The 15555-nt window shown below is 48.9% G+C and overlaps 3 non-coding genes across 3 annotated transcripts; all 3 read right to left on the reverse strand.

Annotated features, from left to right (window-relative positions):
* Window positions 1–529: 529 nt before the first annotated feature.
* Window positions 530–602, reverse strand: Trnat-agu. Its single transcript has one exon. It is a non-coding gene; the product is annotated as a tRNA-Thr (tRNA).
* A 513-nt stretch (window positions 603–1115) lies between these two features.
* On the reverse strand, window positions 1116–1188 carry Trnat-agu. The gene has a single exon. It is a non-coding gene; the product is annotated as a tRNA-Thr (tRNA).
* A 1099-nt stretch (window positions 1189–2287) lies between these two features.
* On the reverse strand, window positions 2288–2360 carry Trnat-agu. Its single transcript has one exon. It is a non-coding gene; the product is annotated as a tRNA-Thr (tRNA).
* Between the last annotated feature and the right edge of the window lie 13195 nt (window positions 2361–15555).

The raw sequence follows: 15555 nt of genomic DNA on the forward strand, positions 1-15555 counted from the left end.
ACTGAGCTAACCAGGGGTTAGACGTCAGTAGAGCAAACGGGTTTTATCAGCTGCCACCAGTCTAAGGGCGAAGCTTGCAATTTAAGGTTATGATTATGATGCAATTAAATGCAAAGGAGCAAGCGAGCTGGACAAGAATGATGAAAATAATCCCCGGAGAAGGGGAACAAGAGGGTCAAAGGACAAACACAAATCTCCAAACAGAGCTAGGTGACTGGTGCGCGACCGTAAAAACCCGCCTGGTCTGAGTATCGAACCCGGGACCTCTCCATTACAGGTGGAGCGCTCTACCAACTGAGCTAACCAGGGGTTAGACGTCAGTAGAGCAAACGGGTTTTATCAGCTGCCACCAGTCTAAGGGCGAAGCTTGCAATTTAAGGTTATGATTATGATGCAATTAAATGCAAAGGAGCAAGCGAGCTGGACAAGAATGATGAAAATAATCCCCGGAGAAGGGGAACAAGAGGGACAAAGGATAAACACAAATCTCCAAACACAGCTAGGTGACTGGTGCGCGACCGTAAAAACCCGCCTGGTCTGAGTATCGAACCCGGGACCTCTCCATTACTGGTGGAGCGCTCTACCAACTGAGCTAACCAGGGGTTAGACGTCAGTAGAGCAAACGGGTTTTATCAGCTGCCACCAGTCTAAGGGCGAAGCTTGCAATTTAAGGTTATGATTATGATGCAATTAAATGCAAAGGAGCAAGCGAGCTGGACAAGAATGACGAAAATAATCCCCGGAGAAGGGGAACAAGAGGGACAAAGGATAAACACAAATCTCCAAACACAGCTAGGTGACTGGTGCGCGACCGTAAAAACCCGCCTGGTCTGAGTATCGAACCCGGGACCTCTCCATTACAGGTGGAGCGCTCTACCAACTGAGCTAACCAGGGGTTAGACGTCAGTAGAGCAAACGGGTTTTATCAACTGCCACCAGTCTAAGGGCGAAGCTTGCAATTTAAGGTTATGATTATGATGCAATTAAATGCAAAGGAGCAAGCGAGCTGGACAAGAATGATGAAAATAATCCCCGGAGAAGGGGAACAAGAGGGACAAAGGAAAAACACAAATCTCCAAACACAGCTAGGTGACTGGTGCGCGACCGTAAAAACCCGCCTGGTCTGAGTATCGAACCCGGGACCTCTCCATTACTGGTGGAGCGCTCTACCAACTGAGCTAACCAGGGGTTAGACGTCAGTAGAGCAAACGGGTTTTATCAGCTGCCACCAGTCTAAGGGCGAAGCTTGCAATTTAAGGTTATGATTATGATGCAATTAAATGCAAAGGAGCAAGCGAGCTGGACAAGAATGACGAAAATAATCCCCGGAGAAGGGGAACAAGAGGGACAAAGGACAAACACAAATCTCCAAACACAGCTAGGTGACTGGTGCGCGACCGTAAAAACCCGCCTGGTCTGAGTATCGAACCCGGGACCTCTCCATTACAGGTGGAGCGCTCTACCAACTGAGCTAACCAGGGGTTAGACGTCAGTAGAGCAAACGGGTTTTATCAGCTGCCACCAGTCTAAGGGCGAAGCTTCCAATTTAAGGTTATGTTTATGATGCAATTAAATGCAAAGGAGCAAGCGAGCTGGACAAGAATGATGAAAATAATCCCCGGAGAAGGGGAACAAGAGGGACAAAGGACAAACACAAATCTCCAAACACAGCTAGGTGACTGGTGCGCGACCGTAAAAACCCGCCTGGTCTGAGTATCGAACCCGGGACCTCTCCATTACAGGTGGAGCGCTCTGCCAACTGAGCTAACCAGGGGTTAGACGTCAGTAGAGCAAACGGGTTTTATCAGCTGCCACCAGTCTAAGGGCGAAGCTTGCACTTTAAGGTTATGATTATGATGCAATTAAATGCAAAGGAGCAAGCGAGCTGGACAAGAATGATGAAAATAATCCCCGGAGAAGGGGAACAAGAGGGACAAAGGACAAACACAAATCTCCAAACACAGCTAGGTGACCGGTGCGCGACCGTAAAAACCCGCCTGGTCTGAGTATCGAACCCGGGACCTCTCCATTACAGGTGGAGCGCTCTACCAACTGAGCTAACCAGGGGTTAGACGTCAGTAGAGCAAACGGGTTTTATCAGCTGCCACCAGTCTAAGGGCGAAGCTTGCAATTTAAGGTTATGGTTATGATGCAATTAAATGCAAAGGAGCAAGCGAGCTGGACAAGAATGATGAAAATAATCCCCGGAGAAGGGGAACAAGAGGGACAAAGGACAAACACAAATCTCCAAACACAGCTAGGTGACTGGTGCGCGACCGTAAAAACCCGCCTGGTCTGAGTATCGAACCCGGGACCTCTCCATTACTGGTGGAGCGCTCTACCAACTGAGCTAACCAGGATTTAGACGTCAGTAGAGCAAACGGGTTTTATCAGCTGCCACCAGTCTAAGGGCGAAGCTTGCAATTTAAGGTTATGATTATGATGCAATTAAATGCAAAGGAGCAAGCGAGCTGGACAAGAATGACGAAAATAATCCCCGGAGAAGGGGAACAAGAGGGACAAAGGATAAACACAAATCTCCAAACACAGCTAGGTGACTGGTGCGCGACCGTAAAAACCCGCCTGGTCTGAGTATCGAACCCGTGACCTCTCCATTACAGGTGGAGCGCTCTACCAACTGAGCTAACCAGGGGTTAGACGTCAGTAGAGCAAACGGGTTTTATCAGCTGCCACCAGTCTAAGGGCGAAGCTTGCAATTTAAGGTTACGATTATGATGGAATTAAATGCAAAGGAGCAAGCGAGCTGGACAAGAATGATGAAAATAATCCCTGGAGAAGGGGAACAAGAGGGACAAAGAACAAACACAAATCTCCAAACACAGCTAGGTGACTGGTGCGCGACCGTAAAAACCCGCCTGGTCTGAGTATCGAACCCGGGACCTCTCCATTACAGGTGGAGCGCTCTACCAACTGAGCTAACCAGGGGTTAGACGTCAGTAGAGCAAACGGGTTTTATCAGCTGCCACCAGTCTAAGGGCGAAGCTTGCAATTTAAGGTTACGATTATGATGCAATTAAATGCAAAGGAGCAAGCGAGCTGGACAAGAATGATGAAAATAATCCCCGGAGAAGGGGAACAAGAGGGACAAAGAACAAACACAAATCTCCAAACACAGCTAGGTGACTGGTGCGCGACCGTAAAGACCCGCCTTGTCTGAGTATCGAACCCGGGACCTCTCCATTACAGGTGGAGCGCTCTACCAACTGAGCTAACCAGGGGTTAGACGTCAGTAGAGCAAACGGGTTTTATCAGCTGCCACCAGTCTAAGGGCGAAGCTTGCAATTTAAGGTTACGATTATGATGCAATTAAATGCAAAGGAGCAAGCGAGCTGGACAAGAATGATGAAAATAATCCCCGGAGAAGGGGAACAAGAGGGACAAAGGACAAACACAAATCTCCAAACACAGCTAGGTGACTGGTGCGCGGCCGTAAAAACCCGCCTGGTCTGAGTATCGAACCCGGGACCTCTCCATTACAGGTGGAGCGCTCTACCAACTGAGCTAACCAGGGGTTAGACGTCAGTAGAGCAAACGGGTTTTATCAGCTGCCACCAGTCTAAGGGCGAAGGTTGCAATTTAAGGTTACGATTATGATGCAATTAAATGCAAAGGAGCAAGCGAGCTGGACAAGAATGATGAAAATAATCCCTGGAGAAGGGGAACAAGAGGGACAAAGAACAAACACAAATCTCCAAACACAGCTAGGTGACTGGTGCGCGACCGTAAAAACCCGCCTGGTCTGAGTATCGAACCCGGGACCTCTCCATTACAGGTGGAGCGCTCTACCAACTGAGCTAACCAGGGGTTAGACGTCAGTAGAGCAAACGGGTTTTATCAGCTGCCACCAGTCTAAAGGCGAAGCTTGCAATTTAAGGTTACGATTATGATGCAATTAAATGCAAAGGAGCAAGCGAGCTGGACAAGAATGATGAAAATAATCCCCGGAGAAGGGGAACAAGAGGGACAAAGAACAAACACAAATCTCCAAACACAGCTAGGTGACTGGTGCGCGACCGTAAAGACCCGCCTGGTCTGAGTATCGAACCCGGGACCTCTCCATTACAGGTGGAGCGCTCTACCAACTGAGCTAACCAGGGGTTAGACGTCAGTAGAGCAAAACGGGTTTTATCAGCTGCCACCAGTCTAAGGGCGAAGCTTGCAATTTAAGGTTACGATTATGATGCAATTAAATGCAAAGGAGCAAGCGAGCTGGACAAGAATGATGAAAATAATCCCCGGAGAAGGGGAACAAGAGGGACAAAGGACAAACACAAATCTCCAAACACAGCTAGGTGACTGGTGCGCGGCCGTAAAAACCCGCCTGGTCTGAGTATCGAACCCGGGACCTCTCCATTACAGGTGGAGCGCTCTACCAACTGAGCTAACCAGGGGTTAGACGTCAGTAGAGCAAACGGGTTTTATCAGCTGCCACCAGTCTAAGGGCGAAGCTTGCAATTTAAGGTTACGATTATGATGCAATTAAATGCAAAGGAGCAAGCGAGCTGGACAAGAATGATGAAAATAATCCCTGGAGAAGGGGAACAAGAGGGACAAAGGACAAACACAAATCTCCAAACACAGCTAGGTGACTGGTGCGCGACCGTAAAAACCCGCCTGGTCTGAGTATCGAACCCGGGACCTCTCCATTACAGGTGGAGCGCTCTACCAACTGAGCTAACCAGGGGTTAGACGTCAGTAGAGCAAACGGGTTTTATCAGCTGCCACCAGTCTAAGGGCGAAGCTTGCAATTTAAGGTTACGATTATGATGCAATTAAATGCAAAGGAGCAAGCGAGCTGGACAAGAATGATGAAAATAATCCCCGGAGAAGGGGAACAAGAGGGACAAAGAACAAACACAAATCTCCAAACACAGCTAGGTGACTGGTGCGCGACCGTAAAGACCCGCCTGGTCTGAGTATCGAACCCGGGACCTCTCCATTACAGGTGGAGCGCTCTACCAACTGAGCTAACCAGGGGTTAGACGTCAGTAGAGCAAACGGGTTTTATCAGCTGCCACCAGTCTAAGGGCGAAGCTTGCAATTTAAGGTTACGATTATGATGCAATTAAATGCAAAGGAGCAAGCGAGCTGGACAAGAATGATGAAAATAATCCCCGGAGAAGGGGAACAAGAGGGACAAAGGACAAACACAAATCTCCAAACACAGCTAGGTGACTGGTGCGCGACCGTAAAAACCCGCCTGGTCTGAGTATCGAACCCGGGACCTCTCCATTACAGGTGGAGCGCTCTACCAACTGAGCTAACCAGGGGTTAGACGTCAGTAGAGCAAACGGGTTTTATCAGCTGCCACCAGTCTAAGGGCGAAGCTTGCAATTTAAGGTTACGATTATGATGCAATTAAATGCAAAGGAGCAAGCGAGCTGGACAAGAATGATGAAAATAATCCCCGGAGAAGGGGAACAAGAGGGACAAAGGACAAACACAAATCTCCAAACACAGCTAGGTGACTGGTGCGCGACGGTAAAAACCCGCCTGGTCTGAGTATCGAACCCGGGACCTCTCCATTACAGGTGGAGCGCTCTACCAACTGAGCTAACCAGGGATTAAACGTCAGTAGAGCAAACGGGTTTTATCAGCTGCCACCAGTCTAAGGGCGAAGCTTGCAATTTAAGGTTACGATTATGATGCAATTAAATGCAAAGGAGCAAGCGAGCTGGACAAGAATGATGAAAATAATCCCTGGAGAAGGGGAACAAGAGGGACAAAGGACAAACACAAATCTCCAAACACAGCTAGGTGACTGGTGCGCGACCGTAAAAACCCGCCTGGTCTGAGTATCGAACCCGGGACCTCTCCATTACAGGTGGAGCGCTCTACCAACTGAGCTAACCAGGGGTTAGACGTCAGTAGAGCAAACGGGTTTTATCAGCTGCCACCAGTCTAAGGGCGAAGCTTGCAATTTAAGGTTACGATTATGATGCAATTAAATGCAAAGGAGCAAGCGAGCTGGACAAGAATGATGAAAATAATCCCCGGAGAAGGGGAACAAGAGGGACAAAGAACAAACACAAATCTCCAAACACAGCTAGGTGACTGGTGCGCGACCGTAAAAACCCGCCTGGTCTGAGTATCGAACCCGGGACCTCTCCATTACAGGTGGAGCGCTCTACCAACTGAGCTAACCAGGGGTTAGACGTCAGTAGAGCAAACGGGTTTTATCAGCTGCCACCAGTCTAAGGGCGAAGCTTGCAATTTAAGGTTACGATTATGATGCAATTAAATGCAAAGGAGCAAGCGAGCTGGACAAGAATGATGAAAATAATCCCCGGAGAAGGGGAACAAGAGGGACAAAGGACAAACACAAATCTCCAAACACAGCTAGGTGACTGGTGCGCGACCGTAAAAACCCGCCTGGTCTGAGTATCGAACCCGGGACCTCTCCATTACAGGTGGAGCGCTCTACCAACTGAGCTAACCAGGGGTTAGACGTCAGTAGAGCAAACGGGTTTTATCAGCTGCCACCAGTCTAAGGGCGAAGCTTGCAATTTAAGGTTACGATTATGATGCAATTAAATGCAAAGGAGCAAGCGAGCTGGACAAGAATGATGAAAATAATCCCCGGAGAAGGGGAACAAGAGGGACAAAGAACAAACACAAATCTCCAAACACAGCTAGGTGACTGGTGCGCGACCGTAAAAACCCGCCTGGTCTGAGTATCGAACCCGGGACCTCTCCATTACAGGTGGAGCGCTCTACCAACTGAGCTAACCAGGGGTTAGACGTCAGTAGAGCAAACGGGTTTTATCAGCTGCCACCAGTCTAAGGGCGAAGCTTGCAATTTAAGGTTACGATTATGATGCAATTAAATGCAAAGGAGCAAGCGAGCTGGACAAGAATGATGAAAATAATCCCCGGAGAAGGGGAACAAGAGGGACAAAGAACAAACACAAATCTCCAAACACAGCTAGGTGACTGGTGCGCGACCGTAAAGACCCGCCTGGTCTGAGTATCGAACCCGGGACCTCTCCATTACAGGTGGAGCGCTCTACCAACTGAGCTAACCAGGGGTTAGACGTCAGTAGAGCAAACGGGTTTTATCAGCTGCCACCAGTCTAAGGGCGAAGCTTGCAATTTAAGGTTACGATTATGATGCAATTAAATGCAAAGGAGCAAGCGAGCTGGACAAGAATGATGAAAATAATCCCCGGAGAAGGGGAACAAGAGGGACAAAGGACAAACACAAATCTCCAAACACAGCTAGGTGACTGGTGCGCGGCCGTAAAAACCCGCCTGGTCTGAGTATCGAACCCGGGACCTCTCCATTACAGGTGGAGCGCTCTACCAACTGAGCTAACCAGGGGTTAGACGTCAGTAGAGCAAACGGGTTTTATCAGCTGCCACCAGTCTAAGGGCGAAGCTTGCAATTTAAGGTTACGATTATGATGCAATTAAATGCAAAGGAGCAAGCGAGCTGGACAAGAATGATGAAAATAATCCCTGGAGAAGGGGAACAAGAGGGACAAAGGACAAACACAAATCTCCAAACACAGCTAGGTGACTGGTGCGCGACCGTAAAAACCCGCCTGGTCTGAGTATCGAACCCGGGACCTCTCCATTACAGGTGGAGCGCTCTACCAACTGAGCTAACCAGGGGTTAGACGTCAGTAGAGCAAACGGGTTTTATCAGCTGCCACCAGTCTAAGGGCGAAGCTTGCAATTTAAGGTTACGATTATGATGCAATTAAATGCAAAGGAGCAAGCGAGCTGGACAAGAATGATGAAAATAATCCCCGGAGAAGGGGAACAAGAGGGACAAAGAACAAACACAAATCTCCAAACACAGCTAGGTGACTGGTGCGCGACCGTAAAGACCCGCCTGGTCTGAGTATCGAACCCGGGACCTCTCCATTACAGGTGGAGCGCTCTACCAACTGAGCTAACCAGGGGTTAGACGTCAGTAGAGCAAACGGGTTTTATCAGCTGCCACCAGTCTAAGGGCGAAGCTTGCAATTTAAGGTTACGATTATGATGCAATTAAATGCAAAGGAGCAAGCGAGCTGGACAAGAATGATGAAAATAATCCCCGGAGAAGGGGAACAAGAGGGACAAAGGACAAACACAAATCTCCAAACACAGCTAGGTGACTGGTGCGCGACCGTAAAAACCCGCCTGGTCTGAGTATCGAACCCGGGACCTCTCCATTACAGGTGGAGCGCTCTACCAACTGAGCTAACCAGGGGTTAGACGTCAGTAGAGCAAACGGGTTTTATCAGCTGCCACCAGTCTAAGGGCGAAGCTTGCAATTTAAGGTTACGATTATGATGCAATTAAATGCAAAGGAGCAAGCGAGCTGGACAAGAATGATGAAAATAATCCCCGGAGAAGGGGAACAAGAGGGACAAAGGACAAACACAAATCTCCAAACACAGCTAGGTGACTGGTGCGCGACGGTAAAAACCCGCCTGGTCTGAGTATCGAACCCGGGACCTCTCCATTACAGGTGGAGCGCTCTACCAACTGAGCTAACCAGGGATTAAACGTCAGTAGAGCAAACGGGTTTTATCAGCTGCCACCAGTCTAAGGGCGAAGCTTGCAATTTAAGGTTACGATTATGATGCAATTAAATGCAAAGGAGCAAGCGAGCTGGACAAGAATGATGAAAATAATCCCCGGAGAAGGGGAACAAGAGGGACAAAGGACAAACACAAATCTCCAAACACAGCTAGGTGACTGGTGCGCGACCGTAAAAACCCGCCTGGTCTGAGTATCGAACCCGGGACCTCTCCATTACAGGTGGAGCGCTCTACCAACTGAGCTAACCAGGGGTTAGACGTCAGTAGAGCAAACGGGTTTTATCAGCTGCCACCAGTCTAAGGGCGAAGCTTGCAATTTAAGGTTACGATTATGATGCAATTAAATGCAAAGGAGCAAGCGAGCTGGACAAGAATGATGAAAATAATCCCCGGAGAAGGGGAACAAGAGGGACAAAGAACAAACACAAATCTCCAAACACAGCTAGGTGACTGGTGCGCGACCGTAAAGACCCGCCTGGTCTGAGTATCGAAACCGGGACCTCTCCATTACAGGTGGAGCGCTCTACCAACTGAGCTAACCAGGGGTTAGACGTCAGTAGAGCAAACGGGTTTTATCAGCTGCCACCAGTCTAAGGGCGAAGCTTGCAATTTAAGGTTACGATTATGATGCAATTAAATGCAAAGGAGCAAGCGAGCTGGACAAGAATGATGAAAATAATCCCCGGAGAAGGGGAACAAGAGGGACAAAGGACAAACACAAATCTCCAAACACAGCTAGGTGACTGGTGAGCGACCGTAAAAACCCGCCTGGTCTGAGTATCGAACCCGGGACCTCTCCATTACAGGTGGAGCGCTCTACCAACTGAGCTAACCAGGGGTTAGACGTCAGTAGAGCAAACGGGTTTTATCAGCTGCCACCAGTCTAAGGGCGAAGCTTGCAATTTAAGGTTACGATTATGATGCAATTAAATGCAAAGGAGCAAGCGAGCTGGACAAGAATGATGAAAATAATCCCCGGAGAAGGGGAACAAGAGGGACAAAGGACAAACACAAATCTCCAAACACAGCTAGGTGACTGGTGCGCGACCGTAAAAACCCGCCTGGTCTGAGTATCGAACCCGGGACCTCTCCATTACAGGTGGAGCGCTCTACCAACTGAGCTAACCAGGGGTTAGACGTCAGTAGAGCAAACGGGTTTTATCAGCTGCCACCAGTCTAAGGGCGAAGCTTGCAATTTAAGGTTATGATTATGATGCAATTAAATGCAAAGGAGCAAGCGAGCTGGACAAGAATGATGAAAATAATCCCCGGAGAAGGGGAACAAGAGGGACAAAGGACAAACACAAATCTCCAAACACAGCTAGGTGACTGGTGCGCGACCGTAAAAACCCGCCTGGTCTGAGTATCGAACCCGGGACCTCTCCATTACAGGTGGAGCGCTCTACCAACTGAGCTAACCAGGGATTAAACGTCAGTAGAGCAAACGGGTTTTATCAGCTGCCACCAGTCTAAGGGCGAAGCTTGCAATTTAAGGTTACGATTATGATGCAATTAAATGCAAAGGAGCAAGCGAGCTGGACAAGAATGATGAAAATAATCCCCGGAGAAGGGGAACAAGAGGGACAAAGGACAAACACAAATCTCCAAATACAGCTAGGTGACTGGTGCGCGACCGTAAAAACCCGCCTGGTCTGAGTATCGAACCCGGGACCTCTCCATTACAGGTGGAGCGCTCTACCAACTGAGCTAACCAGGGGTTAGACGTCAGTAGAGCAAACGGGTTTTATCAGCTGCCACCAGTCTAAGGGCGAAGCTTGCAATTTAAGGTTACGATTATGATGCAATTAAATGCAAAGGAGCAAGCGAGCTGGACAAGAATGATGAAAATAATCCCCGGAGAAGGGGAACAAGAGGGACAAAGGACAAACACAAATCTCCAAACACAGCTAGGTGACTGGTGCGCGGCCGTAAAAACCCGCCTGGTCTGAGTATCGAACCCGGGACCTCTCCATTACAGGTGGAGCGCTCTACCAACTGAGCTAACCAGGGGTTAGACGTCAGTAGAGCAAACGGGTTTTATCAGCTGCCACCAGTCTAAGGGCGAAGCTTGCAATTTAAGGTTACGATTATGATGCAATTAAATGCAAAGGAGCAAGCGAGCTGGACAAGAATGATGAAAATAATCCCAGGAGAAGGGGAACAAGAGGGACAAAGAACAAACACAAATCTCCAAACACAGCTAGGTGACTGGTGCGCGACCGTAAAGACCCGCCTGGTCTGAGTATCGAACCCGGGACCTCTCCATTACAGGTGGAGCGCTCTACCAACTGAGCTAACCAGGGGTTAGACGTCAGTAGAGCAAACGGGTTTTATCAGCTGCCACCAGTCTAAGGGCGAAGCTTGCAATTTAAGGTTACGATTATGATGCAATTAAATGCAAAGGAGCAAGCGAGCTGGACAAGAATGATGAAAATAATCCCCGGAAAAGGGGAACAAGAGGGACAAAGGACAAACACAAATCTCCAAACACAGCTAGGTGACTGGTGCGCGACCGTAAAAACCCGCCTGGTCTGAGTATCGAACCCGGGACCTCTCCATTACAGGTGGAGCGCTCTACCAACTGAGCTAACCAGGGGTTAGACGTCAGTAGAGCAAACGGGTTTTATCAGCTGCCACCAGTCTAAGGGCGAAGCTTGCAATTTAAGGTTACGATTATGATGCAATTAAATGCAAAGGAGCAAGCGAGCTGGACAAGAATGATGAAAATAATCCCCGGAGAAGGGGAACAAGAGGGACAAAGGACAAACACAAATCTCCAAACACAGCTAGGTGACTGGTGCGCGGCCGTAAAAACCCGCCTGGTCTGAGTATCGAACCCGGGACCTCTCCATTACAGGTGGAGCGCTCTACCAACTGAGCTAACCAGGGGTTAGACGTCAGTAGAGCAAACGGGTTTTATCAGCTGCCACCAGTCTAAGGGCGAAGCTTGCAATTTAAGGTTACGATTATGATGCAATTAAATGCAAAGGAGCAAGCGAGCTGGACAAGAATGATGAAAATAATCCCTGGAGAAGGGGAACAAGAGGGACAAAGAACAAACACAAATCTCCAAACACAGCTAGGTGACTGGTGCGCGACCGTAAAGACCCGCCTGGTCTGAGTATCGAACCCGGGACCTCTCCATTACAGGTGGAGCGCTCTACCAACTGAGCTAACCAGGGGTTAGACGTCAGTAGAGCAAACGGGTTTTATCAGCTGCCACCAGTCTAAGGGCGAAGCTTGCAATTTAAGGTTACGATTATGATGCAATTAAATGCAAAGGAGCAAGCGAGCTGGACAAGAATGATGAAAATAATCCCCGGAGAAGGGGAACAAGAGGGACAAAGGACAAACACAAATCTCCAAACACAGCTAGGTGACTGGTGCGCGACCGTAAAAACCCGCCTGGTCTGAGTATCGAACCCGGGACCTCTCCATTACAGGTGGAGCGCTCTACCAACTGAGCTAACCAGGGGTTAGACGTCAGTAGAGCAAACGGGTTTTATCAGCTGCCACCAGTCTAAGGGCGAAGCTTGCAATTTAAGGTTACGATTATGATGCAATTAAATGCAAAGGAGCAAGCGAGCTGGACAAGAATGATGAAAATAATCCCCGGAGAAGGGGAACAAGAGGGACAAAGGACAAACACAAATCTCCAAACACAGCTAGGTGACTGGTGCGCGGCCGTAAAAACCCGCCTGGTCTGAGTATCGAACCCGGGACCTCTCCATTACAGGTGGAGCGCTCTACCAACTGAGCTAACCAGGGATTAAACGTCAGTAGAGCAAACGGGTTTTATCAGCTGCCACCAGTCTAAGGGCGAAGCTTGCAATTTAAGGTTACGATTATGATGCAATTAAATGCAAAGGAGCAAGCGAGCTGGACAAGAATGATGAAAATAATCCCCGGAGAAGGGGAACAAGAGGGACAAAGGACAAACACAAATCTCCATACACAGCTAGGTGACTGGTGCGCGGCCGTAAAAACCCGCCTGGTCTGAGTATCGAACCCGGGACCTCTCCATTACAGGTGGAGCGCTCTACCAACTGAGCTAACCAGGGGTTAGACGTCAGTAGAGCAAACGGGTTTTATCAGCTGCCACCAGTCTAAGGGCGAAGCTTGCAATTTAAGGTTACGATTATGATGCAATTAAATGCAAAGGAGCAAGCGAGCTGTACAAGAATGATGAAAATAATCCCCGGAGAAGGGGAACAAGAGGGACAAAGAACAAACACAAATCTCCAAACACAGCTAGGTGACTGGTGCGCGACCGTAAAAACCCGCCTGGTCTGAGTATCGAACCCGGGACCTCTCCATTACAGGTGGAGCGCTCTACCAACTGAGCTAACCAGGGGTTAGACGTCAGTAGAGCAAACGGGTTTTATCAGCTGCCACCAGTCTAAGGGCGAAGCTTGCAATTTAAGGTTACGATTATGATGCAATTAAATGCAAAGGAGCAAGCGAGCTGGACAAGAATGATGAAAATAATCCCCGGAGAAGGGGAACAAGAGGGACAAAGGACAAACACAAATCTCCAAACACAGCTAGGTGACTGGTGCGCGGCCGTAAAAACCCGCCTGGTCTGAGTATCGAACCCGGGACCTCTCCATTACAGGTGGAGCGCTCTACCAACTGAGCTAACCAGGGGTTAGATGTCAGTAGAGCAAACGGGTTTTATCAGCTGCCACCAGTCTAAGGGCGAAGCTTGCAATTTAAGGTTACGATTATGATGCAATTAAATGCAAAGGAGCAAGCGAGCTGGACAAGAATTAAGAAAATAATCCCCGGAGAAGGGGAACAAGAGGGACAAAGGACAAACACAAATCTCCAAACACAGCTAGGTGACTGGTGCGCGACCGTAAAAACCCGCCTGGTCTGAGTATCGAACCCGGGACCTCTCCATTACAGGTGGAGCGCTCTACCAACTGAGCTAACCAGGGGTTAGACGTCAGTAGAGCAAACGGGTTTTATCAGCTGCCACCAGTCTAAGGGCGAAGCTTGCAATTTAAGGTTACGATTATGATGCAATTAAATGCAAAGGTGCAAGCGAGCTGGACAAGAATGATGAAAATAATCCCCGGAGAAGGGGAACAAGAGGGACAAAGGACAAAAACAAATCTCCAAACACAGCTAGGTGACTGGTGCGCGGCCGTAAAAACCCGCCTGGTCTGAGTATCGAACCCGGGACCTCTCCATTACAGGTGGAGCGCTCTACCAACTGAGCTAACCAGGGGTTAGACGTCAGTAGAGCAAACGGGTTTTATCAGCTGCCACCAGTCTAAGGGCGAAGCTTGCAATTTAAGGTTACGATTATGATGCAATTAAATGCAAAGGAGCAAGCGAGCTGGACAAGAATGATGAAAATAATCCACGGAGAAGGGGAACAAGAGGGACAAAGGACAAACACAAATCTCCAAACACAGCTAGGTGACTGGTGCGCGACCGTAAAAACCCGCCTGGTCTGAGTATCGAACCCGGGACCTCTCCATTACAGGTGGAGCGCTCTACCAACTGAGCTAACCAGGGTTTAGACGTCAGTAGAGCAAACGGGTTTTATCAGCTGCCACCAGTCTAAGGGCGAAGCTTGCAATTTAAGGTTACGATTATGATGCAATTAAATGCAAAGGAGCAAGCGAGCTGGACAAGAATGATGAAAATAATCCCCGGAGAAGGGGAACAAGAGGGACAAAGGACAAACACAAATCTCCAAACACAGCTAGGTGACTGGTGCGCGGCCGTAAAAACCCGCCTGGTCTGAGTATCGAACCCGGGACCTCTCCATTACAGGTGGAGCGCTCTACCAACTGAGCTAACCAGGGGTTAGACGTCAGTAGAGCAAACGGGTTTTATCAGCTGCCACCAGTCTAAGGGCGAAGCTTGCAATTTAAGGTTACGATTATGATGCAATTAAATGCAAAGGAGCAAGCGAGCTGGACAAGAATGATGAAAATAATCCCTGGAGAAGGGGAACAAGAGGGACAAAGAACAAACACAAATCTCCAAACACAGCTAGGTGACTGGTGCGCGAGCGTAAAGACCCGCCTGGTCTGAGTATCGAACCCGGGACCTCTCCATTACAGGTGGAGCGCTCTACCAACTGAGCTAACCAGGGGTTAGACGTCAGTAGAGCAAACGGGTTTTATCAGCTGCCACCAGTCTAAGGGCGAAGCTTGCAATTTAAGGTTACGATTATGATGCAATTAAATGCAAAGGAGCAAGCGAGCTGGACAAGAATGATGAAAATAATCCCTGGAGAAGGGGAACAAGAGGGACAAAGGACAAACACAAATCTCCAAACACAGCTAGGTGACTGGTGCGCGACCGTAAAGACCCGCCTGGTCTGAGTATCGAACCCGGGACCTCTCCATTACAGGTGGAGCGCTCTACCAACTGACCTAACCAGGGGTTAGACGTGAGTAGAGCAAACGGGTTTTATCAGCTGCCACCAGTCTAAGGGCGAAGCTTGCAATTTAAGGTTACGATTATGATGCAATTAAATGCAAAGGAGCAAGCGAGCTGGACAAGAATGATGAAAAAAATCCCCGGAGAAGGGGAACAAGAGGGACAAAGGACAAACACAAATCTCCAAACACAGCTAGGTGACTGGTGAGCGGCCGTAAAAACCCGCCTGGTCTGAGTATCGAACCCGGGACCTCTCCATTACAGGTGGAGCGCTCTTCCAACTGAGCTAACCAGGGATTAAACGTCAGTAGAGCAAACGGGTTTTATCAGCTGCCACCAGTCTAAGGGCGAAGCTTGCAATTTAAGGTTACGATTATGATGCAATTAAATGCAAAGGAGCAAGCGAGCTGGACAAGAATGATGAAAATATTCCCCGGAGAAGGGGAACAAGAGGGACAAAGGACAAACACAAATCTCCAAACACAGCTAGGTGACTGGTGCGCGGCCGTAAAAACCCGCCTGGTCTGAGTATCGAACCCGGGACCTCTCCATTACAGGTGGAGCGCTCTACCAACTGAGCTAACCAGGGGTTAGACGT

Source organism: Ixodes scapularis, unplaced genomic scaffold (genome assembly GCF_016920785.2).
Source record: "Ixodes scapularis isolate PalLabHiFi unplaced genomic scaffold, ASM1692078v2 PGA_scaffold11__112_contigs__length_91849675, whole genome shotgun sequence".
Lineage (NCBI taxonomy): Eukaryota > Metazoa > Arthropoda > Arachnida > Ixodida > Ixodidae > Ixodes > Ixodes scapularis.